Source organism: Callorhinus ursinus, unplaced genomic scaffold, assembly GCF_003265705.2.
Source record: "Callorhinus ursinus isolate GAN/ISIS: 27379988/994484 unplaced genomic scaffold, GSC_fseal_2.0 scaffold2, whole genome shotgun sequence".
NCBI lineage: Eukaryota > Metazoa > Chordata > Mammalia > Carnivora > Otariidae > Callorhinus > Callorhinus ursinus.
In genome coordinates this window covers 39,900,690-39,911,632 of record NW_027397064.1, presented here as the reverse complement: position 1 = coordinate 39,911,632, position 10,943 = coordinate 39,900,690, and the positions used below count along the sequence as shown (strand labels likewise).

Sequence of the window (10,943 nt, the reverse complement as noted above, 5' to 3'; positions counted from 1 at the left end):
TATGAAACTTCAAGATAAACACACTTCTAAATAATAATTGAACCAAAGTAGAATTCACAAGAGAAATTAAGAAATATTTCTAACTGAATGATGATACAAGATGTCAGAATCAGTAGGATCCAATGAAAGAAATGCTTAGATGAAATTTATACCTTTAAATGCTTGTATTAGGAAAGAAATGGAGTCAGTCTAAAATCAATGGCTTAAGAAACCAACTTATTAAGCTAAACAATAAAGTAATTTTACCTTAAAATTCAAGAAAGTAGTAAATAATAAAAGTGTATCAATCAATGAAATTAAAAAAAGAATAAATTGTAAAAAGGTGTTTAAAAAAAAGGAAAGCAATAATAAAATCTAGCCAAATTGATAGAAAAGGGAAGAAAATAAAAATTACCAGTATCACAGATAAAACAGAGGTTATCACTAGAGATCTTACACAAAAAATAAGGCAATATTATAAATACTTTTATGTCAACCAATTTGGCAATGTAAATGAAATAATGAAATCTTTATTAGATATACTTAAATGAACACACAAGATCACAATATGAAAGATAGAATCAAAAGAATGGTCTCTATTTGATTTTATTAAAAAGTTCCTCACAAATAAGCCCTCAGATCCAGATGATTTTTTTGGTGATTTCTATCAGGCATTTAAGAAATAAAGAATAGCATTTTATATAAGCTCGTTTTGAAAATATTGGAGGAGTGAACACTACCTAGCAAATTTTAGAAGGGTAATATAATCCCAATACCAAAACTTGAGAGGAATACATTAAAAATGGGAGGAAAGAAGAAAGAATATTATAGATCAATTTTCATCATGAATATAAATGCACAAGTGCCCTTAACAAATAGCGAATGGACTCCAGCAATATTTAAAAGGAAAATATGTCATGACCAAGTAGAATTCATTGCAAAAATGCAAGCTTGCTTTAACACTAGAAAAACAATCCATATAATTCATCATATTAAAAGAACAAGATGAGGGGCTCCTGGGTGGCATCTGCCTTCAGCTCAGGTCATGGTTCCAGGGTCCTGGGATCGAGCCCCACATCGGGCTCCCTGCTCAGCGGGAAGCCTGCTTCTCCCTCTCCCACTCCCCCTGCTTGTGTTCCCTCTCTCGCTGTCTCTCTCTCTGTCAAATAAAGAAATAAAATCTTAAAAAAAAAAAAGATGAGAAACCATATGATTTGTCAAGAGTTGCAAAGAAAGCACTTGAAAAAAAAACTCACCATCTAACCAAAAAGAAAACCTAATAAAACTTTGAATAGAAATTTCTTAATTCTGCAAAAGAGATCTACAAAAACCTACATCTACCTTCATACTTAATAATAAAATATTAACCACTTCCTCATTAAAGTCAGGGGAAAGATAGGATGTGCACTTTCACCTTTTCTATTAAATAGCATGGTTTTGTGTATTTTAGCCATTAAAATAAGGCAAGGTAAAATGTATACTAATAGAGGAGGAAATTGGGGTTTTGTAGATATAATTATTTATATAGATAATCTTAAGAAATCTAAAAAATTAATATTACAGCTAATGGATTTAGCAAGGTCTCAGATACAACACTAATAAAACAATCAACCTTATAATATAAGCAGCTAACAATTGGAATGTTGAGAATTATATTTATAGTAGCATCAAAACAAAAACAAAATAACCAAAAGACATGCAAGACTTCTAAACCGAAAGCAATATATAAGCTACTTTCTAGCCAACAATATAGTTAGATACAGATTTTACAATGTGACATTAATGAATTCTATATTGGTTCTAGTCCAATGACATCCTGAGCTACATTTATTGTGTATCATAAGTTACTAATTAGAAGTAAAATTGATTTTTTGAAAGACATAACTAATTTTAATTTCAATTTATTTAAATTTAGTGAAACATCCAAAACCATATATGAAATACTAGAATTATCCTACTTATGTGGAAGTCTTTCAGCCATGATGATTTGATGATGGTTTGATATATTGGCATTGCTAAAAAACTTCGATTGGAGAAATTTCAAAGGTGACATTTGCAGCTGTTCATTACCACCAACAGTGCAACAAGGAGGGCTAATTTGTCTCCTTGAGATGTTGTTAACAATTTACAAAATATAATCATTAATCAAGAAATATGATTCAACAAAAAAGCACATCTTTCACAACCATTCTAATCTTCTTTCTTTGAAAACAAGTGACTTTAATTATAGTGTCAGTAATGAAAAAATTAAAAAAGTAGCAACTGGAAATAAATACTAGTCTGAAGTATGTGTAGAAGAAAGACAATATCGTTTTGACATGTTTATCATAGCATGAAGTAGCATTAAAACAATACTGCAGATGTTTGCATTTGAGACTCTACAATAGAGAGGCAGGCATAATTTGATGATAATTTAATGTAATTAGATGAAACTAAGTATATTAAATGCAAAAACATAATTGTGTATGTAATAAATTAAAATGTGGATATTTAAACCAAATTATTGCACATTTGCAACATTGGTATTCTTTGTATTCAGGAGCCTTATTAGGAGGAACATGTATTGATATTATAATATCAAATTTAATAGTTTTCTGGAGAACAGAGGCTATATGGTTTTCATCTGTGTAGCCCCTCTCCCCCCACCTCAGCACCAGTGTTCTAATTGCATTATTGACAATACATGTTCACAGACATAAAGTAATTTATCATTCTAAATGATTCACAATATAGGAGACATTGAATATTTTAAAATAAGTACATCATATTCTACTTTGAAATCACTTTTTATAGAAAAAGGTGAGGAGTTATAATAATAACCTCATGCTCTGACCATTTACTCCTCTTGTCCTATTAAAATATCTAGGCTTGATTAAATTTATCTTATGTTACCTGGAAAAAAAAAAAGGATTAACTTTGGAAGCAGGGTGGACATGTGGCAAGGCCTCAGATCACTTAATTTAATAGGGAAAACTTTTGACCTAACCAGGTTTCCAGTTTCTGTTAGGGATATAAGTTAGCTGGCAGGAACATTGCTCCCACCCTCTCTGCAACAGTAGCAAACAGGACAATCTACACACCTGTAAGCTTTTGTGAATCTATCGGAGACTGAGCTAAAAGACCAACTCGCTGAAAGTCAAAGTAAAAGCAAAGGCCTTCAAGGAGAAATAAACATGGCACTTATTTACTTGAGACAGATGCAGCCAGGTATGGTTAAGAATTCAGTTAATTTTGTTAACAAATTGGAAAGGCTTGTGGGAGAATATGGAATCTCTAGGATCCCAGATATTAAGAAAGCTTCTTACCCATTTGTAGAGTTGAAATAGGCCATGGTGGCAATACCTAAACCAAGGAAATTGGCAAATTTTACAAATCAAAACTTGATTTATTGTTCTGTTGATTGGTTCAACTTAAAATGATGGATAAGTGGGGGCTCAATCATTAAGCGTCTGCCTTCGGCTTGGGTCATGGTCCCAGGGTCCTGGGATGGAGCCCCGCATCGGGCTCTCTGCTCAGGGGGAAGCCTGCTTCTCCCTCTCCCACTCCCCCTGCTTCTGTTCCCTCTCTTGCTCTCTCTCTCTGCCAAATAAATAAAATAAATCTTTAAAATGATGGATAAAATGTTAATACATACTGAAAGGTAGATCGTGTTAGTAGCCATTACTTTGCATATAGGACAAAAAAAGAGGAAATACATATCCAGTATTTGTAAAACACTATCAATATCAGTAAGAAAATCACTGTCATTGATAAATGAGTGAAGTGCTTTTTTTGTTGTTTTAAATTTTAATTCCGATATAATTAACATACAGTGTTATATTAGTTTCAAGTGCACAACAGTGAATCAAAAATTCTATACATTACTCAGTGCTTACTGTGATAAGCGTACTCTTTAGTCCCAATCACCTGTTTCACCCATTCCCTTAACCACCTCCCCTCTGATAACTGTCAGTTTGTTCTCTCTGTTTAAGACTCTGTTTCTTGGTTTGTCTTTCACACTCTCTCTCTTTCTCTTTTTTCCTTTGTTCATTTGTTTCTTAAATTCCACATATGAGTGAAATCATATGGTATCTGTCTTTCTCTGACTGACTTATTTCACTTAGCATAACTCTCCAACTCCATCCATGTCATTGCAAATGGCAAGATTTCATTTGTGTTTATGGCTGAATAATATTCCATTGTGTGTGTGTGTATATATATACATATACACACACACACACACACGACTTCTTCTCTATCCATTCATATATTAATGGACTTGAGTTTCTCCATAACTTGGCAACTGTAAATATTGCTGCAATAAAATAGGTGTGCATGCATCCCTTTGAATTAGTATTTTGTATTTTTGAGGTAAATACCCAGTAGTGTGATTATAGATTGTAGGGTAGTTCTATTATTAACTTTTTAAGGAACCCCCATACTATTTTCCTCAGTAGCTGCACCAGTTTGCACTCCCACCAACAATGCATGAGGGTTCCTTTTCTCCACATCCTTGTCAACATGTTGTTCCTTATGTTTCTGATTTTGGCCATTTTGACAGGTGTGAGGTGGTATCTCATTGTAATTTTGATTTGTATTTCTCTGATAATGAACAATGTTGAGCATCTTTTCATGTCTGTTGTCCATCTGTATGTCTTCTTTAAAGAAATGTGTATTCATATCTTCTGTCCATTTTTTAATTGGATTATTTCTGTTTTTTTGGTGTTAGGTTGTATAAGTTCTTTACATATTTTGGATACTAACCTGTTACTGGATATGTCATTTGCAAGTATCTCCTCTCTTTCTGTAGATTGCCTTTAAGCTGTGTTGATTGTTTCCTTTGCTGTGCAGAAACACTTTATTTTGATGTCCTAATAGCTTATTTTTGCTTTTGTTTCCCTTGCCTCAGGAGACCTATCTAGAAAAAATGTTGCTAGGCCCATGTCAGAGAAATTACTGCCTGTGCTCTCCTCTAAGATTTTATGGTTTCAGGTCTTTAGTTCTTTAATCCATTATGAGTTTATTTTTGTGTATGGTGAAGGAAGGTGGTCCAGTTTCATTCTTCTGCATGTTGCTGTCCAGTTTTCCCAACACCATTTATTGAAGAGACAGTCTTTTTCACGTTGGATAGTCTTGCCTCCTTTGTTGAAGATTAATTGACCATATAAAATTGTGGGTTTATTTTTGGGCTTTCTCTTCTGTCCCATTGATCCATGTGTCTATTTTTGTGCCAGTACCATATATATATATATATATTTTTTTTAATTACAGCTTTGCAATATAACTTGAAGTCTGGAATTGTGATATCTCCATTTTGGTTTTTCTTTTTCAAGATTGCTTTGGCTATTCAGGGTCTGTTTTAGTTCCATACAGGTATTAGGATCGTTCTAGTTCTGTGAAAAATGCTGTTGGTATTTTGATAGGGATTGCATTAAACTTGCAGATTGTTTTGGGTGATATGGACATTTTAATAATATTTGTTCTTTAACCCGTAAACATGGAATGTCTTTCCATTGAGTAGTGAAATTCTAACATAACGTTGTTTCAGCTGACTTGTTAGTATAAATGAAAACACAAACCAACATTCATGTAAGAACTATTTTTTCATGGCTTGCACTAAAATTTGCAAAGTGATTTAAAAAAATAAAATATGGTTAAATGAAAGAAAGAATTCTGTGAGACTCAATTGGTTCTATGATGATTATATTAAAATATATCCTACTTTATTAATTGCAAATTGTGATATATGTATACATACATACATACACATATATTCTTTATATCAATAAAATGTATGCTGAAGTTCTGTACACATGTTTTTTTGAGAGTAGAGATAGTTGTTAACCATTGATGAGTATGGCGCTGGATATATACTATAGTTTATTCATTCTACTGTCAATGAGCATTTGGGTTATTACAATTCTTTTGCTATTTTCTAGACCACTGAAATATTGCATGTGCTCCTGTTGTCAAGCTTTTCTGTGAAAGTGAAGATAGTAAATATTCTCAGATTTGCCAGCTGTATTGTCTGTCACTACTCCTCAATACTGTCATTGTAAAGATGAGCCATAGGCAATGGTAGATGAGGGAGCACCTGTTTGGTTCAAGAGACTCAAGGTACCAACTCCTGATTTTGCATAATATACCCCGGGAGGAATTGTGTATTAGTTTTCTAGGGCTGCTATACCACAAACTGGGACTGGGTGGCTTAAATGGCATATGTTACTGTCTCTCAGCTCTGGAGAGAGGTTAGACCCAGTATGAGGTGAAGGTAGCTTTGGTTCCTTCTCAGGGCTGTAAGGGAACCATGTGTTCTGGGCCTGTCTCCTTACTTTGAAAATGCCTATCTTCTCCTTATGTCTTTTTACATTGTCTTCTGTGTCTTTATCCAAATTTTCCTTCTCAGAGGGATACATTAGGGTATGGATGAGGACACATCCTAATGACCTCATTTTTTCTTGATTACGTCTGTAAAGACCCTATCTCTAAGTAAGATCACATTCTAAGGTAATTGGGGATAGGATTTCAACATATGAATTCTGGGGACACATTTAATCCACAACAGTATTAGAACATATAAACTCAAAAGAAAACTAAAATTGTTTAACAAAATGGTGATCAACATTTATAGTCCTACCAGCTATTTATAATTCCTTGCCAACACTTATTATTTTTAGACTTAAATATTTGTCCTAGCCATTGGATATAAAGTGCTAACTTATCAAAGTTTTAATTTGCATTTTCCCAATTAATACATAATGAACATATATAATACGTGTACAGGCATTCAGCTTTTTTCTCTTTTTTGAGGTTTCTGCTACAGAGTTGGGTATAAGGTTTATGAGTGTTAATAGAAGAAATAGAATCATGTGCAGGCTTGTTAAATTATCCTTACCTCTTTAATTCCCTGTGAAATTGAAATTTTTAACTCCGAATTTATTCATGATTTCATTCTGATCCTTAATAATCAATACAAAAATATTTTTTAAGACATAAGTATTAAACAACAAATATTCTCTGCTACAAAGACATTATATTTGTCAAGTTTTATTTCCTGATACCAATACAAGTCATTAGAATTATTTTCCTTTTTGACTTCCACAACTCCCATTCTAAGTTTTCCTTGAGGAATTTGTGTATTCTAATTTTAAACTATTTTTGGATTTTCCCATACATACTTAAAATTTATACTTTAGCATCTTAGTCCTATATTCACATATTATTATCCAATAAAATTAGTCATTTATAATGCTTAGTTCCTTGCATGAATGTGTATATCTATACAAGCAGTCTGTGAAAACCTCCTGTGTTCCTTTATATTACCTATATAAAGGTATTTGCTAAAAATTATCTACTGTATTTTTTTATTGAAGTATAACTGACATACAATGTTAGTTTCAGGTATACAACATAGTGATTCAACAATTCCATATGTTAAACTACGCTCACCATGATAAGTGTAGTTGCCATATATTACCATATAATGTTAATACAATATTTTGACTAAACTCCCTATGCTATAATTTTCATCTCTTGACTTTGTTTTATAATTGGAAGTTTATGCCTCTTAATCCCCTTCACCTATTTCACCCATGCCCCTCACTACCCTCCCTTCTGGCAACCACCAGTTCTCTGTATTTATAGATTTCTTTCTGTGTTTTCTGTTTGCTTGTTCATTTGTTTTTTGTCATTGTTGTTTGTTTTGTTTTGCTTTTGTTTTTGTTTTTTTTTAGATTCCACATATAAATGAAATAATACGGTATTTGTCTTTCTCTGTCTGACTGACTTCACGTCACATAATACTCTTTAGGCCCGTCCATGTCATTCTAAATGGCAAAATCTCATTCATTTTTATAACTGAGTAATATTCCATTGTATATTACCACATTTTCTTTATCCATCCATCTACCATTGGTCTCTGGTTGCTTCCATGTCTTGGCAATTGTAAATAATGCTGCAAAAACATACATATGTTTTTGAATTAGAATTTTTGCTTTATTTGGGCAAATACCCAATAGAATTATTGGGTTATATGGTTTGCTTTTTTAAAATTTTTTGAGGAAACTTCATACTGTTTTCCACAGTGGCTGCACCGGTTTACATTCCCAAAAACAGTGCCTGAAGCTTCCCTTTTCTCCACCTCCTTGCCAACACTTATTATTTCTTGTGTTTTTGATTCTAGCCATTCTGACAGGTGTGAGGTGATATCTCATTGTAGTTTTGACTTGCATTTCCCTGATGATTGGTGATGTTGAGCATCTTTTCATGTGTCTGTTGGCTATCTATATGTCTTCTTTGGAAAAAATGTCTATTTAGATTTTCCTTTTTTTTTTTTTTTTTAAGTGAGCTCCATGATCAGCCTGGATCCCAATATGGGCCTGAACTCACAACCCCAAGATCAAGACCTGAGCTGAGATCAAGAGATGGATGTTTAACTACTGACTTATCCAGATGCCCCTGATTTTCCCATTTTTAATCAGATTATTTGTTTGATGTTGAGTTGTGTAAGTTTTTATGAATTTTGGGTATTAACTCCTTATCAGATACATAATTTACAAATACTTTCTCCCATTCAGGAGGTTGCCTTTTCATTTTGTGGATGGTTTCCTTCACTGTGAAAAATCTTTTTATTTTGTCATAGTCCCAATAGTTTATTTTATTGTTTTTTTGTTTGTTTGTTTGTTTGTTTTGCTTTTGTTTCCTTTGCCTTAGGAGACCTATCTAGAAAAATGTTGCTAAGGCTGCTGTTTAAGAGACTGCTGTCTGTGTTTTCTTCTAGGAGTTTAATGGTTCCAGGTTTTACATTTGGGTCTTTAATCCATTTTGAATTTATTTTTTTGTATGCTGTAAGAAAGTGATCCAGTTTCATTCTTTTGCATGTAGCTGTCCAGTTTCACAATAGCATTTATTGAATATTCTTCATTGTATATTCACCATCAAGTATACTCCCCTTGCATATTCTTTCCCCCTTTGTTATAGATAAATTGACCATGTAAGTGTGGATTTATTTCTGGGCTCTCTATCCTATTCTATTGATCTATGTGTCTGTTTTGTGCCAGTACCATACTGTTTTGATTACCAAAGCTTTGTAGTATATCTTGAAATCTGGGATTGTGATACTTTCAACTTTGTTGTTGTTACTCAAGATTGCTTTGGCTATTCAGGGTCTTTTGTGGTTCCATAGGAATTTTAGAATCACTGGTTCTGGTTCTGTAAAAAAATAATATTGGTATCTTGATAAGGATTGCATTGAATCTATAAATTGCTTTAGGTAGTATGGACATTTTAACAATATCAGTTCTTCCAATCCATGAGAATTTTGCTTTTTTAATGAACAGTATAAGCCCACAAGTTGGAAATAACCCTACCAGATATTTTATCTATTTTAAAAATAAGGGAATTATTAGTATGTAACTGCAAGTATTGTTGGAATTAAATAAGTTATGGGAAAAAAAATAACATGTAGATGCTCAACACATAGTTAACATCAGAATCATCTATGGCTATTAACTTATATTTATATAATATATACATAATATACATAATGATACTTAGATTATTCTAATTACATAATTGCATTTGCTCTTTTTTTAATAGAAATAACTGGTTTTAGCATTTTTGAGTTCTGAAATATTCTTTTTTTTTTAACCCTGCCAAATGAATGATATTTTGAGTGAGTGTAAGAATTTTTAATCACTGTGCATTTCTCTTCCTATGTTGTGTATGTTCTTCTAGGAGTGCCCTGGTGATGAGAAGTATAATGGTTATCTTCATTATTTTTTCTTAAACCTATGTTTTATTTACTTTGTATTGTAGTTTTTTTTTCAATTAGCAATAATCGCGCCTCGGATAAACCTCATTGGCTACGATACTGCCACTGCGCAAAGCTTGTAGTTTTTTTTTAATTTTTATTTATTTTTATTTTTTTTTAAAGATTTTATTTACTTATCTGACAGAGAGAGAGCACAAGCAGGGGGAGCAGCAGGCAGAGGGAGAGGGAGAAACAAGCTTCCTGATGAGCAGGGAGCCTGATGTGGGACTCCATCCAAGAACCTGGGATCATGACCTGAGCTGAAGGCAGCAGCTTAACTGACTGAGCCACCCAGGTGCCCCTCGTATTGTAGTTTTAAGTTTGATTCATTTTCTTTAGTTTCTGCACAAGTGGGCTGGGGATAATGTCCAGGAACAAGAAATGGTGAGTCCTCCTTTCTGCTCTCAATTCTTTCTAAGTACTTTCAGGGCAGAAGTGCTCCTCTAATAACCACTAAAGACTGTAATTCAGGTCATATTTTTATTTATTTATTAAGATTTTTATTTATTTACTTGAGAGAGAGAATGAGAGAGAGAGAGCACATGAGAGGGGGGAGGGTCAGAGGGAGAAACAGACTCCCTGCTGAGCAGGGAGTCTGATGCGGGACTCCATCCTGGGACCCCAGGATCATGACCCGAGCTGAAGGCAGTCGCCTAAACAACTGAGCCACCCAGGCGCCCTCAGGTCATATTTTTAATAATCCTGTCTAACAATCATATACCATAGGGGGGGCAATAACATCAAAGCCTCAGTAGTTTTCATATTTTGAAATTTAATGTTTCATAGTCTTGCTACAAAATATTTTTTCCTTATGATTCTATTTTAAATAATCTCAAATGCTTGAAGCACCAGATGACTAATTTGTACTTAATTTTCATTGACTTGCAAACAGAAGAAGACAAATGATTCAAACGTTAGATACTTCTTGGAATACAGGTTAACCCAAGGCAATGGACATCTGTTTATGAGAAACAGTTTGTGAAAGTTAAAATGATATAATTCTTCATCTTAACAAGACTACAAATAGTAATTAGCAACATTACTTTTTGAACTTTTTTTTGTTTTGCTTTGAGTAATGATTTTCCATTACAGTAAAATGTATTTATAAATATTATCATTTATAGTATTTTATAATATGGAAATTGCTAACAGTGAGAAATAATGCTATTCAGCA

The 10,943-nt window shown here is 33.1% G+C and overlaps 1 pseudogene; it reads right to left on the bottom strand.

Moving 5' to 3' along the window:
- Positions 1-9,715: 9,715 nt before the first annotated feature.
- LOC112808137 (U4 spliceosomal RNA) lies at positions 9,716-9,847 on the bottom strand (annotated as a pseudogene).
- Positions 9,848-10,943: the final 1,096 nt, after the last annotated feature.